Raw genomic sequence first — 16,621 nt, forward strand, 5'->3', positions numbered from 1 at the left:
GCCTTAATTAAGGTACAGCTCCAGCATTTGCCTGGTGTGAAAATGGGAAACCACGGAAAACCACCTTCAGTTGGATTCGAACCCACTATCTCCCGGATGCAAGCCCACAGCCGTGCGCCCCTAACCACGCGGCCAACTCTCCCGGTATTATTATTATTATTATTATTATTATTATTATTATTATTATTATTCAAAATAATACATACGAAGTGTAATAGTTTATTTGGAAACAAGTGGGGTTTTTCTTACATTCTTCTTTTTTCTGTGCATTACCCAGTATTCCAATTGTGTGTACCAGAACTTGGTGTACCAACTGAGGGTTAATTTTTCTACAGCCCATCAAATTAGAATATTTTTCATATCCAAGTCTACATTTCTAGTCAAGCGGGTTGGGCAACTTGGTATTTCCTACTTGTTCGCAATCTGGACACATTAATATGTGTCAAACCCAAATCATCCCCTTCAGGTACCCACTTGTTCGTAATCTGAACTGTTCGCAATCAGGACGACACCGTATTCAACACGGAAGTACTGCGGGGAACGCCCAGATTTAATCCCAATATGGTGGCTCCATAAGTAGCATGCGTGTCCTGACCTATGTATATAGACCTCGGTCCGTGCGCGCTCTATTGTTGACTCTGTAGGCAGTAAATGTGTTGAGGTTAGAGGTGAACATTCATTCTAGGGTGACATCATGCCCCGCCGACGAGTACGTCCGCCTGTTGAAGAAATTCAGCGATTTGAACGGGGTTGCATTGAGGGCCTGCGGGAAGCTGCATGGACGTATCGACGCATTGCTCTACCATTGGGTAAAATGTATCAGTGGTGTGTCGCACTTTGAGCAGTGGTCTGTGGAACATTTCCACATTCGCAGATCAAGCTCCGGACGTCCGCGTAGTATAGACGCACGTCAAGATTAACGCATTGTGCGAGCAGGATTGCCCAACCCAACATCATCTAGGAACGAAACCCGGTCACATGCTCCACCTGCTGTGTCACCAAGGACCATTGTGAACCGTCTGCTTGAAGCAGATGTGTGCCATTGGCCAGTCTACCACTGACATCACGACACCGCCAAGCACGCCTACTCTGGTGTCGTGAAAGAGTCCACTGGAGCGGAAATGGTCCTCGATTGTCTTCTGCGACGAGAATAGGTTCTGTCTGTATGCAAGTGATGGATGTACTCGTGTACGGCGTAGACCTGTTGAGTGGCATATTCCAGAGAACATTTGCCCACGAACCCCAGGTCCCACCCCATGCTTCACGATATGGGGGTCCATCAGTTACAACTCACGGTCACAGTTGGAGTTTCTGCAGAATAACGTAACTAGTGACCGCCACATTGCGCAGTTTGTTGTCCCCGTTCTACCGCCATTTTTCGACAGGAAGTTGATGTGCTTTTTCAGCAGGATAGTGCACGTCCACATATAGCTGCTGCCTCGCAAAGTCCTCTACGTGCTGTACAACAACTGCTCTGGCCAGCAAGACCATCAAAACTCTTACCAATTGAACACGTATGGGACATGATGAAGCGGTAACTTACGTGTTCTCCAGAGGCTGCCAGAACCATTGTTGAATTGCATCAAACAGTGCAACATGCTTGGGGCAATCTATCTCAGGATGCCATTCGGCAACTTTATGATCGTTTGAATGCGCGAATACATGCCTGCAACTGTATGATCGTTTGAATGCGCGAATACATTCCTGTATAGCCACCAGAGGGGGAGAGGCGGTACACTGTGCATTTTATTGTTTGGGCACCCTTTACTGTAACCATTGTTGAATTGCATCAAAAAGTGCAACATGCTTGGGGCAATCTATCTCAGGATGGCATTCGGCAACTTTATGATCGTTTAAATGTGCGAATGCATGCCTGCATTGCCACCATAGGGGAGGGGCGGTACACTGTCTATTGTTTTGTTTGGGTACCCTTTACTGTAACACGTGTGTTTCATTTGGTCTGAATTTTTAACCGTATACATGTATGGGACATGATGAAGCGGGAACTTACGTGTTCTCCAGAGCATGCAAGAACCATTGTTGAATTGAATAAAAAAGTGCAAGATGCTTGGGGCAATCTATCTCAAGGATGCCATTCGGCATCTTTATGATCGTTTGAATGCGCAAATACTTGCCTGCATTGCCACCAGATGGGGGAGGGAGTGTACACTGTTTATTGTATTGTTTGGACACCGTTTACTGTAACCCCTTTACAGTAACACGTATGTTTCATTTGGTATGAATTTGTAATCATATACTCCTGCAATGATGAACTACCTGTTACGTCGTTTGTGAATAAAATGACCTTGTCCATGAGGATATTGCATGATTGTTTTTAGGCCGTGTATATAGATAATTACACGTTTATATTCCGGTTAGGATGGGAAGCAATTCTGGCATTATGTTTAATTTCAGACAGAAAACTTTAGAAGAACAGGATAGTATAGCCTATGCCACCTTTGTCAACGTAGATGCGTGAACTGGAAACAGCTATTCCTAACCATGAGGAAGGCAGGACTTGAGTGGAAGGATGTTACAAATATTTTTTGTAAAGGTGGTTCAATAGGCATATCGTCGGTCCAGGGGAAAAGATAAGTTGCTAAAACTGTTCAGAGGAAATCTGTTTCAAAATGAATATTTTCTGTACCAGTGATGATCAACTGCTCCGAAGTTATCACTAGGATGTAAAATTTGTGTTATATAGGTGTAAGTATTTACATGAGTATGAAACATTTCTAATTTTGCTCCGTTGACTTGCCTAGTTTCTCACGCGCTCACTAGGCCCATTCTCTCACAAGCATAAGGTAAGTGCAAGATATACTAAACACACGTGATGAAATTAGATTATTTTATTATAATTTGTTGATATACAGTAAATCATACACAATAAGACTATGAATAACGTTTTATTGAATAAAAATATTAAGATAACATCAGAGTTCCAAAGGAGGATTGTATGGAATCATTGAACCCATAATTCTACGGAGAGAAAAATACTTTTTTTCTCAATATTTATTTGATATCAAGAAGCTACTTTTATGTTTGAGGGCAGCCATGTTGCGCTCCTAAGAGCCCCGATGTCGCGTGGGAAGGATCTCACTCACGGCAAGCTCGTGAAATACCGGGACACCTCGGCGGAACTCGAGTGCCCGACAATTCTTTAAATTCATGGGATACTATACAACGAGGGATTTTGGCAATACAGTAAATAAAGAAATAAATAAGTTAAATTATTCGTACACCCTACGTGAAGACAGAGCCCCCAGGGAAAAACATAAATGTAGTTAAGCCTAAGTACATGTTAGCGTCAGATCAGTGAACCAGCTACACGTGCCAAGGTCAGGGGATGAAGAAAACGCGCGAAACGCACGGGCAGAAATAATTTATTTTCCCTGTTGTGAGTGTGGTAAAATTATAAGATTAACATCTAAATTAATTCCAAGCCTGTCCGGAATTCTGGGACAAGTCTCATCAAAATCGGTCTATAGGACGCAAATTTGGCAGATTACACCATCAAGCTTAATAGTGGGGATAGCGTTCCTTCTGAGATTATAAAAGAAACCCCCCACCGTATATTTTTCAGTGTCGATCTGGAACCTGAAGCCGCGGGAGCTAGTGCCCGTCGTCATTGGAAATTCGCGCCAGATTGATCGACAAATAATTAAATACATGTCCGTGGCTAAGGTCCACATACTCGGTTAAGAAGAGAAGGTGATTGGAAAGTTCTGAACGTTTGCCGATGAACTAGGAAAGTGTAGGCGTTGGTTAAAATATACACAGCAGATTTTATTTATATCATCTCATGTACGTTTGAAAGTGAAGAGGGTTGGGGAAGCTATTCAGAGTAGTTCTGCTCCCTTTATCTGTTGAACACCTGTTTTGTTGGAGTAACAGAGAGAGACAACGTCGGGAACGGGCCAGACAGTCGCAGAGGACTGCAGAACGAGGGACGTTCGTGGTGCCAATTACAGAGAAAAGTGCGTGATTTATGTGGTAATTTTAATATCATGTGTGAGAAGGGTAGTGTTTGTAAGAGTGAGATGTTGGAAATGATAATGTTCTTTGTGAAAATGTACGGCTAAGGAGCGAGGTCAGCTGGTGACGATGTAACCAGAATACTGGGAATGGTGCCATGTGCAGGTCTGTCTATATTTATATTATGTTGTAGTTAGTTTTATTTGTTCTGTCCCAACAAATTTTTCAAGATGATTGTCGGGTTGATATTCGTAATTATCAGGCGAAAGGTGTTGTAATTTTTGGTCAGCGTGTGAAACTTTCAGTGTGTAAATTTCATGTCAAGAAACGGTAAAATGCGACGCTTAAAATTTGGTGTTAATGTTCGATGAGATATTGTCCAAAGCGTGGAATTTTGGGAAGTTATAAGTGTAAATTAGTCGTGGCGAATATCTAAATTTCAAATATCAGTTGAATTCGGAAATGTTTGTCGATAATACTAATAATAATAATAATAAAAATAATAATAATAATGTCTACCGCGGGATAAAGAAATTTTTCTATGTTAAAAGTGCATTTAACCAGTATATTTTTACAAGGATCGCAGGCATATTTAGATAATTTCAGTGAAATTTGATAGAGTTACAGTTATTCATGGGAAGGAAATTTTTGAGACATCGTGTATATCAATGATACGAAAAGTCGCGGTGTGTTCTTGGATTCTTGAGGTCCGAAAGTCGTAAAAACAGTAAAGTAAGAGCTGTGTTTTACAGTGGTTGTTGTTTTCACCAGGGGATTGAATTATGAAAAAGGGTCTTGGAAATATAAGAAAAAGGGGTTGAGAGCGACGAATTTATATGTATGTGGAGATGAGAGAGATGGATGAAATGATGCCTGGATTTTAAGTGATACCGCTGGAATAAAGCGAGGAGAGAGTTTGAGACAGGCTATATTTTTGCAGAGGAAGTATTTAGGAAACAGGCTGTGTTGAGGCAGGCTGTATTGTTTTCCGCTACCAATCCGAATTTGAGACGACTACTGTGTGAAGCACCGTAGATTTCTAGTAAGATCCCAAGTGAAAACGACTCTAGTAAAAGGTTAAAATCTTGGTAGTAAACGTCCAGCGATGTGTTACTTAAAGCCCGTATGAATATTAAGATAATGCGACCTCAAGGATAAAAGAGCACTTTGGACACATGGTTGGGGTGTATTTAATTTTGTTCACTGGATATGTTATTGATATAAATAGTTGGAATTGACGATAGGCGATTTAAGAGTTTCGAATGCGGTAGTGGTGATTATTATTTTGAAGGCATCCACTAAATGGTAAACGTGTGTTGGGAATTATCATTGCTACCCTAAAACTTCAGTGCACAGGCTGAGATTGTGTTTGAGGTGGAGAATCGTTCGTCACGTATATTTATTTTTGAGTTCACTTATTGTAACGAGGTAGAGACTTACTGTATTTTTTGACTTGCATTCGTTTGATAGTAAGAGACATGGTTCCGTCGTGCGTGATTTGTCTGACCAGGTTTAGTATTGAATGTCGGAGTTGTTTGAAACTGCTAGTTCGCCTGATATGTTAAGGGAGGCGTAGTACGACCCACTTTGACGCCCGACGATAGATTTAGGACGTCACATGTTATCCTTGGAGTCACTGATGATGAGACGTCCTAGTTCACGCCCGACGATAGAATTTGGAAGGTATCAAGTACATAGTGATTAGTGTTAGGATGTACAGATTTCAAGTGAGCCCGACGATAGGTCTGGGATGTCAGCTGTACACACTCAAGTCTCAGATTAGATGTTTCTTTTTTTTTTGTTGAAGTGGCCTGGACGAAGGTAGCATCTACAGTATGATATGATTTATGAAGAGGGTCAATGCGTAGCTCTTCTTGAGATAACGGGACCGCTAGTGGGTGAGGGTTGCCCAAATGTTGGATATCGGCCCGATATAGATTAAATATTTTACTGTAATTCTCCGCGCGTGTTAGTCTTTAATGACTTCGATATGTTAATTTATTTTACGGACTTAATTGTTTTATCGTTTTGACGTCCGTTTCGTTTGATAAAGTGCATATTGACACTCAGTGTATTAGTGTGAGACTTGAGTTGCGAATGCGGTTTCGATTCGTCAGCCAGTAACAATATTTTATTTTCAATCTTGTCGTACTTTCATTTTTATTCATAGTTGAAGTAATTAAGTAATCACTTTATAGTAGTGTGTTGGGACAGACAATAAATAAATAGATCTGTACTGGTAGCATTGTTTTTCAAGGGAAAGAATTCCTTAAAGTTGTAATAATTTTTAACGTGGACTGGTAATTTTATTTAGCGTAACAAAACCATTTCTAACCTGAAAATCGGTTCGATAATAATACTTTTCAAGTGACTTTCCACTTTTAATTAACTTCAATGTTTGGCATTTCTTCTAAATGCATGATGAATAAGTGTTTCCTGCATTTCGCAGTTTTGTTCCTTTAGAACGACATAACGTAAGATCCTCACGGATCATGTTGTTGTTGGTTCCTACCGAACAGCTGTTTTGGGTGATGCACTTTTAGCATCGGGATTACCTTATCACTTAAGGGTGTCATGAATGACAAATACATGGTGGAATTTTATTTCAATTGTGAATGATGCTGTTAACTCGTAGTGAACACCATGCTTTCCCATAATATTTCGCAACCTATCCAAAGCAACTGATAGTCAGTTTGGTTCGATTAAGGGTCCTTTCGGCGGGTGTTCCGTATCCGTAAAGGGTATTCGACTGGTGGATAACCTTAATTGAGAGAACATCAGGCGTTCTACTTGTTGAAAGTCAGATGTTCCACGGGTCGTGTGGATTAACTCTCAGTTCTCGTTTGGAATAATAGGTGCCCGGTTTTCAGGTCTTCCCTTTTTCAGTTTTTCAGTTTCGCTGTCCACTAATATATTAACTTTTCCGAAGCAACTCTTCGATATTGTAAGAAACAAATCAACGTTATGTAATGTGACTGTGTTTGAAACATTCAAAAATCAATAATTTATAATTTTTTTATTTCAAGAATGCATATTAAATTCATAATGTTATCGTGCTATTTCAATTTAATAAAAGTTAGTAATCACATTTTGCTCCTCATTTCAAGTAGTTAGGCTCTCTTCTGAACCCTATCGTTTGGTTAAGATCGTGACCGAATTTATTCCCGCAACGACCCATGATTTAAGAGTTCTAGATTGTTCTACTGTAGCAGCCGTGGCCGACCAACGGTGGAATGGTAAGTTCAAGGGTTCAGTAAGAAGTGGCGGCCCAATCGTGGAGCTTTAATGTCACGATAACGATGAGGAGCCCAAAGTCACGATAACGATACGATGCCACGATAACGATAATAGAATTATATATTGAAAATAAATGTTAGGAAAATATAAAATAATGTTGAGGCCTAAGCAACATTATAAATAATACAAGTGGGTGAGAACTATGGCTGAGCCACAGTTAACCGAATTATGCCCAATGAGAGTGCTAGATATTATCACGTTTAACGAGGAGCGTAACTACTTGGTAGATAATAATAATAATAATAACAGTCACAATGCATTTTAGGAAATCAGTACTTAAAGCTTTATTGAAGCTTATGTCATGTTGCCAATATAAATTTTGGAAGTGGTAACGCTGAATTACATTCAAAGTTTATGCGTTAACATGTTCTTTGTTTAATTAATTTACGGAAGCGAAACTATATGGGATATTTATGCAGAGTAACTTATTAACTTCAGAATTTTCTTTTTATTAAACAATTTGTGATACCAGCCACATAAACAAAATTTTATAAGACAACTGTTGGAATGTTGTCAGTTTCGGTATTAAATTATAATGGCGTTTGTATGCGAAAACGCAGTAGATAGTGAATTCTTTCCTTAGTAGTTTGGAGTATTCTGGTTGCATCAACAGCCAGCGTACTCATTATTGTATTTCTTTGTGATATTGTGAGATGGAAGGTCAGGTGACCGTGGATCTGCTAAGGCAGGTGATGGAAGAAATGAGTAGTAAGTTGAGAGAGGACACGAAAGTCCAGAGTGAGAATTTGAGAGAGGACATGAAGGCTCATAATAAAAGTTTAAAGTGAGTGTTTGGCGGATAAATTAGCTAAGATTCAGGACACTAGTGAGGAGTTACAGTCTAGTTTGAAAGACACTAGTGACGAGTTAAAGAGTAGTATTGAGGATACCCAGGCTAGGTGTAGAGTCTAGTGATGAGTTGAAGGTTGGATTGAAGAACGTAGTTCATGAGACACACACTATTTGCACCGAACTTGAAGAGGAAATTAGGGGTGAGATAGGTAAACTCAACCAGCGTTTTGATGATAGCCAAGTGGAGATTAGGAATGAAATTGATAAACAGTTTGCGGAAGTGCAGGTCAATTTAAAGAACGATTTTGATAAACAGTTTTCCAAAATCCATGACAGTTTAAAAACCGATATGGACAAGCGTTTTGACAAGAGCCACGACATGTACAGTAGGTTATGCGATAGTCAGGAGGAGATGAGGAAGGAACTTGACAAGCATTTACTGGAAAGCCAGGCAGCGCACAAACAGCTGATCGACAGTCAGGTCGAATTTAAGGACGACATTACACAACAGGTCGTAGAGATGCGGATTTCCATTGATAGGGAAAAGGGGGAAAACGCTAACCCTAATAGAAGAACAACGTCAAATATTATCAGCGGACATTAAGTCACTGAACAACAAGGTAGATAAAATTAGTGTGGAATTGGATAGTCAAGTATTGTCAAAAACCGAAACCATGGAGCAGACACTGTTGCAAATTAATGAGGAAGCAATTAGTAAACTCCAAGTGGCTAATGAGGACTCCGAAATTTTAATTAAGGAAATTAAAGAGGAGTTAGTTGAAATGAAAAATGAACATACCCGGGAATTCAACGACAGGCAAATTAGTATAGAACAGGACTTAAGGGAAATCACGTCAGCCCAGGAAGAAACGGACAAGAAAGTTGGGTTCATTAAGAGCGAGGTGAGCAGTTGGATTAGCAGCGTGGTAGTTATGCAGTCCAAGGTGGACAAAGAATTGAGTCAAACCTCGTCAGCTGTTAACTCTGACCTCAGTGGTCAATTGCCAAATATCAGTCATGTAAATAACAACGGTCAGAGCTCGAATGTAGATACCAGTCTATCTCAAGGCTCAGGGGTCACAAACGTTATTAACATGATTAAGTTTCATGAGGACCAGCCTAAGAAATTTAATGGAGGTCCACATACCACGCCGAAGGGATTTCTTAAGGATCTCAGGGAGTACATCCGGGACGCCAAGATTCCTGAGGAACGTCAGTTAAGGGTAGCTGAAAGATACTTAGAGGGGGCACCACTTTTATGGTTCAAAGGCTTCCGATACCACTTTGACACCTTTGATGAATTCCAGAGGGCGTTTCTAAATAAATTTTGGAGCACGGAAATTCAGCAAAGTCTCAGATTAGAACCATACTCACGTCGTTATACTGCAATAGGCCCTACTAAATTCAGCGAGTATTTTATTGCACAAATGGTAAAGTTCAGAGAACTTGAGGCGCCGCCCTCGGAGCAGGAATTGGTCCAGGCCATCCAAAAGCAGCTACCTCCCGAAGTACAAAGGATGCTCATTGCATCAAAGGTAGAGACGCCCATGCAAGCAGAAATGATCCTTAGGCAACCGGATCATACCCATAATCAAGTAGCACCCAGAGGGGGACGATCGCACGAGCAGCATGTAAATACCGTTAGCCAGGTTCCAGAGGGAGGTCAAGAGGCACCTGAGCAGGGGAAGCCACAGCCGACTGAGCGGAGGCGTGAGTTTCGTAATAATTGGGAACCCTCGCATCCACGAAATGAGGATTGGAAAAGGCGTAGGGGTAACTGGAATTATCCGCAAAGGAGGAACCCTTACTGGAGGCGATACGATGGGGGCGGAGAAAACCAGAGGAATTTCAGAAATGGATATAATAACCGCAGGGACTGGGGAAATAATAGAACCCAGAACTTCCGCCGTGATGATGATGAAAGGTACCGTGAACGTGTTCAGTACACCGACGGGTTAAGGAAGGACCACGAAGGGGAAAAATGGAAGGGGGCTATACAGCGCCAGGAAGTCAACACCGATTGTTTCGGGGCTGAAAGTCTGGAATTCCAGAAGGCACATAGGCAAGACCAGCGAAACTCCGGTCTGAACCCATTTGCGCCGAATTTTGAGCAGGAGTCAATGTCGGCTCTTGATAGACAAAGAACAACTTCAAATTCCCAGTAGGAAACATTTTAGGATCATTAATCCCAGATTCTGAAATAGAGACAACCAAATGACGCACGTAACATCAATAACAGCAAGAAACAGACTCCTAGCAACTCCCAATTAAATGATGACCGCAACCCAACAAGAAATTTAAAGGTTTACCATAGAGCAGAAGAAAGAGTTCTACTACAGGATGACGCAGCCTTACCAGCTGGGGAAATGGTCACCGAAGAAGAAGAAGAAGAAGAAGAAGTACAACCCGTAAATATGATCGTCACGTCAAGAGGAAGACATGTCGAGGCACCACTCCAAGAGCAGGCAAGCAACTGTAGTAATCAAGAGGAAGACGCTGAATGCATACCATGTTCATTCTTAAGAGAAGACTTTATTGATGACATCTGTAACGCAATTCTATTGTTGGAAGAAGAAAACAGGGAAATACGTGAAAGTAACAGAGCCCTACGTCAAGAGTGAGATCGACTGGGAAATTTTACGTAGAATCATGGTTCATTTGTATCAAAATTCCCAATGTACAATTCAGAATTTTGAAGGAATATATATGTTTAAATATTTCCCCTTTCTGGGTAAACATTTCGTCGTTGTAGGTGGATTATGAACCCATAATTCTACGGAGAGAAAAATACTTTTTTCTCAATATTTATTTGATATCAAGAAGCTACTTTTATGTTTGAGGGTAGCCATGTTGCGCTCCTAAGAGCCCCGATGTCGCGTGGGAAGGATCTCACTCACGGCAAGCTCGTGAAATACCGGGACACCTCGGCGGAACTCGAGTGCCCGACAATTCTTTAAATTCATGGGATACTATACAACAAGGGATTTTGGCAATACAGTAAATAAAGAAATAAATAAGTTAAATTATTCGTACACCCTACGTGAAGACAGAGCCCTCAGGGAAATACATAAATGTAGTTAAGCCTAAGTACATGTTAGCGTCAGATCAGTGAACCAGCTACACGTGCCAAGGTCAGGGGATGAAGAAAACGCGCGAAACGCACGGGCAGAAATAATTTATTTCCCCTGTTGTGAGTGTGGTAAAATTATAAGATTAACATCTAAATTAATTCCAAGCCTGTCCGGAATTCTGGGACAAGTCTCATCAAAATCGGTCTATAGGACGCAAATTTGGCAGATTACACCATCAAGCTTAATAGTGGGGATAGCGTCCCTTCTGAGATTATAAAAGAAACCCCCCACCGTATATTTTTCAGTGTCGATCTGGAACCTGAAGCCGCGGGAGCTAGTGCCCGTCGTCATTGGAAATTCGCGCCAGATTGATCGACAAATAATTAAATACATGTCCGTGGCTAAGGTCCACATACTCGGTTAAGAAGAGAAGGTGATTGGAAAGTTCTGAACGTTTGCCGATGAACTAGGAAAGTGTAGGCGTTGGTTAAAATATACACAGCAGATTTTATTTATATCATCTCATGTACGTTTGAAAGTGAAGAGGGTTGGGGAAGCTATTCAGAGTAGTTCTGCTCCCTTTATCTGTTGAACACCTGTTTTGTTGGAGTAACAGAGAGAGACAACGTCGGGAACGGGCCAGACAGTCGCAGAGGACTGCAGAACGAGGGACGTTCGTGGTGCCAATTACAGAGAAAAGTGCGTGATTTATGTGGTAATTTTAATATCATGTGTGAGAAGGGTAGTGTTTGTAAGAGTGAGATGTTGGAAATGATAATGTTCTTTGTGAAAATGTACGGCTAAGGAGCGAGGTCAGCTGGTGACGATGTAACCAGAATACTGGGAATGGTGCCATGTGCAGGCCTGTCTATATTTATATTATGTTGTAGTTAGTTTTATTTGTTCTGTCCCAACAAATTTTTCAAGATGATTGTCGGGTTGATATTCGTAATTATCAGGCGAAAGGTGTTGTAATTTTTGGTCAGCGTGTGAAACTTTCAGTGTGTAAATTTCATGTCAAGAAACGGTAAAATGCGACGCTTAAAATTTGGTGTTGATGTTCGATGAGATATTGTCCAAAGCGTGGAATTTTGGGAAGTTATAAGTGTAAATTAGTCGTGGCGAATATCTAAATTTCAAATATCAGTTGAATTCGGAAATGTTTGTCGATAATACTAATAATAATAATAATAAAAATAATAATAATAATGTCTACCGCGGGATAAAGAAATTTTTCTATGTTAAAAGTGCATTTAACCAGTATATTTTTACAAGGATCGCAGGCATATTTAGATAATTTCAGTGAAATTTGATAGAGTTACAGTTATTCATGGGAAGGAAATTTTTGAGACATCGTGTATATCAATGATACGAAAAGTCGCGGTGTGTTCTTGGATTCTTGAGGTCCGAAAGTCGTAATAACAGTAAAGTAAGAGCTGTGTTTTACAGTGGTTGTTGTTTTCACCAGGGGATTGAATTATGAAAAAGGGTCTTGGAAATATAAGAAAAAGGGATTGAGAGCGACGAATTTATATGTATGTGGAGATGAGAGAGATGGATGAAATGAAGCCTGGATTTTAAGTGATACCGCTGGAATAAAGCGAGGAGAGAGTTTGAGACAGGCTATATTTTTGCAGAGGAAGTATTTAGGAAACAGGCTGTGTTGAGGCAGGCTGTATTGTTTTCCGCTACCAATCCGAATTTGAGACGACTACTGTGTGAAGCACCGTAGATTTCTAGTAAGATACCAAGTGAAAACGACTCTAGTAAAAGGTTAAAATCTTGGTAGTAAACGTCCAGCGATGTGTTACTTAAAGCCCGTATGAATATTAAGATAATGCGACCTCAAGGATAAAAGAACACTTTGGACACATGGTTGGGGTGTATTTAATTTTGTTCACTGGATATGTTATTGATATGAATAGTTGGAATTGACGATAGGCGATTTGAGAGTTTCGAATGCGGTAGTGGTGATTATTATTTTGAAGGCATCCACTAAATGGTAAACGTGTGTTGGGAATTATCATTGCTTCCCTAAAACTTCAGTGCACAGGCTGAGATTGTGTTTGAGGTGGAGAATCGTTCGTCACGTATATTTATTTTTGAGTTCACGTATTGTAACGAGGTAGAGACTTACTGTATTTTTTGACTTGCATTCGTTTGATAGTAAGAGACGTGGTTCCGTCGTGCGTTATTTGTCTGACCAGGTTTAGTATTGAATGTCGGAGTTGTTTGAAACTGCTAGTTCGCCTGATATGTTAAGGGAGGCGTAGTACGACCCACTTTGACGCCCGACGATAGATTTAGGACGTCACATGTTATCCTTGGAGTCACTGATGATGAGACGTCCTAGTTCACGCCCGACGATAGAATTTGGAAGGTATCATGTACATAGTGATTAGTGTTAGGATGTACAGATTTCAAGTGAGCCCGACAATAGGTCTGGGATGTCAGCTGTACACACTCAAGTCTCAGATTAGATGTTTCTTTTTTTTTTTGTTGAAGTGGCCTGGACGAAGGTAGCATCTACAGTATGATATGATTTATGAAGAGGGTCAATGCGTAGCTCTCCTTGAGATAACGGGACCGCTAGTGAGTAAGGGTTGCCAAAATGTTGGATATCGGCCCGATATAGATTAAATATTTTACTGTAATTCTCCGCGCGTGTTGAGCTTTAATGACTTCGATATGTTAATTTATTTTACGGACTTAATTGTTTTATCGTTTTGACGTCCGTTTCGTTTGATAGTGTGCATATTGACACTCAGTGTATTAGTGTGAGACTTGAGTTTCGAATGCGGTTTCGATTCGTCAGCCAGTAACAATATTTTATTTTCAATCTTGTCGTACTTTCATTTTTATTCATAGTTGAAGTAATTAAGTAATCACTTTATAGTAGTGTGTTGGGACAGACAATAAATAAATAGATCTGTACTGGTAGCATTGTTTTTCAAGGGAAAGAATTCCTTAAAGTTGTAATAATTTTTAACGTGGACTGGTAATTTTATTTAGCGTAACAAAACCATTTCTAACCTGAAAATCGGTTCGATAATAATACTTTTCAAGTGACTTTCCACTTTTAATTAACTTCAATGTTTGGCATTTCTTCTAAATGCATGATGAATAAGTGTTTCCTGCATTTCGCAGTTTTGTTCCTTTAGAACGACATAACGTAAGATCCTCACGGATCATGTTGTTGTTGGTTCCTACCGAACAGCTGTTTTGGGTGATGCACTTTTAGCATCGGGATTACCTTATCACTTAAGGGTGTCATGAATGACAAATACATGGTGGAATTTTATTTCAATTGTGAATGATGCTGTTAACTCGTAGTGAACACCATACTTTCCCATAATATTTCGCAACCTATCCAAAGCAACTGATAGTCAGTTTGGTTCGATTAAGGGTCCATTCGGCGGGTGTTCCGTATCCGTAAAGGGTATTCGACTGGTGGATAACCTTAATTGAGAGAATATCAGGCGTTCTACTTGTTGAAAGTCAGATTTTCCACGGATCGTGTGGATTAACTCTCGGTTCTCGTTTGGAATAATAGGTGCCCGGTTTTCAGGTCTTCCCTTTTTCAGTTTTTCAGTTTCGCTGTCCACTAATATATTAACTTCTCCGAAGCAACTCTTCGATACTGTAAGAAACAAATCAACGTTATGTAATGTGACTGTGTTTGAAACATTCAAAAATCAATAATTTATAATTTTTTTTATTTCAAGAATCCATATTAAATTCATAATGTTATCGTGCTATTTCAATTTAATAAATGTTAGTAAGCACATTTTGCTCCTCATTTCAAGTAGTTGGGCTCTCTTCTGAACCCCATCGTTTGGTTAAGATCGTGACCGAATTTATTCCCGCAACGACCCATGATTTAAGAGTTCTAGATTGTTCTCCTGTAGCAGCCGTGGCCGACCAACGGTGGAATGGTAAGTTCAAGGGTTCATCATAAGGTAGTAATATAAAATTGCAAGGAACAAGCATTTTGTACAAAGAAATCGAAATGGCAATATAAACATTTAAGAATTTTACAACGAAAAATTTGAAGGTATGAACATTCACTCAAAGAAAGTAAAAGTAAACACATGAATGCTTGGTTCAAAAATTAAACATTTTTTTCACAATCTCTTGACTTGAAGTTATTGTTTTTTGAGTGTTTATAAAATCTTGAAACGCGCTCTCTGTGAATGATAGAATGTCCATAATCTTTCCTGTTAGAATTGCTAATTTCAACAGGAGCGTTCTTTAGTGAAGAATATTGAACCAATTTAAATTTGTGTATTAAATATAAAAATATAAAATATCGATTTGACGAAAATGGTTTGGGAGTAATGTGAAATTATTCGTATTAATATAATTAATTACACGTTACGTGATGGAAAAAAGATGTGTGATAGTGTAATTTCGTAAACTCAAAGAATCAGATATCACAAGATAAGGATGTACGTTCACTGAGAGAAAAATGCATAATAATGTAGTGTACTTCGAGTTGGCGCACGTCAACCTACTTCCCAGAACTCGGACGCCATGCGGGTGATTGATTATGTGGAAGCGATCATTTTGTTCACATGGAAGGTAATCGAGAACGTAGAGATCAAATTTAAAGAAACATTGAACTCATGTTTACACTGCTAAAATTATTATTCTTGATGTAATTAATTTGGCTGTGATTTCTACACACAGAAATGCATTGATTACAGAGATTCTTCCCCATTCACCAGTTTCCTAAGGTCGCTGCAGCTAGAGTCCATTGCGAATAACAAGGCAACTGTGAAAATGATCAAGTATAATAATTGTAGTACTCTACATATCTTTTTCTCGTAGTAATAAAATGATACATCATACTTTATAGCTTCCCTATGGCTCTGTATCCTTGTCTCAAAAGAGTAGTGTGGAGAGACCAAGTGTATCGGATCTAAACTTGCTACTTTTTGGATAAATTTGGTCCTCCTGTAAACTGCCGCTTTTGAACATATATGCGGCGGTATACTTTCTTTACTGCAAGAACTGCTTCAAGCACTTTTAAGAGCATGAAATTTTTATCAGGTTGTCGTTCGTTAAAGTTTGTAATAGTTTCCCTCCTAGACAAACTAACTTAGACATTATAGTAGGTTGTTATTGTGTTTTCGTTAGCTCTTGGCTTTATAGCGCGTGCTCTTATCTGAACACAACATCTTACAATGTATTATTCATCGGACGGTACCTACACATTATTGCTGAGGTGAAGAGGAAGTATGTTCTTATCTTCAATGGTAAGTTATGTGCTTATGTCATTACATAAAGTACACATAGTAAATTGGTTGGTGACCCACTTTCGAACAATATATCTGATACGTTTTGACGACATCCTTTCGTAGTAAAATAGGTGGAATAACACTGTACTGTATTGATCATGAAAATTTATTAAGTAACAGGATTTCGTAATATAACTTGCTCCAACGTGTAAAGCCTCACCTAAATTTGAGACTGTTTTAATCTGT

Source organism: Anabrus simplex, chromosome 1 (assembly GCF_040414725.1).
Source record: "Anabrus simplex isolate iqAnaSimp1 chromosome 1, ASM4041472v1, whole genome shotgun sequence".
Lineage (NCBI taxonomy): Eukaryota > Metazoa > Arthropoda > Insecta > Orthoptera > Tettigoniidae > Anabrus > Anabrus simplex.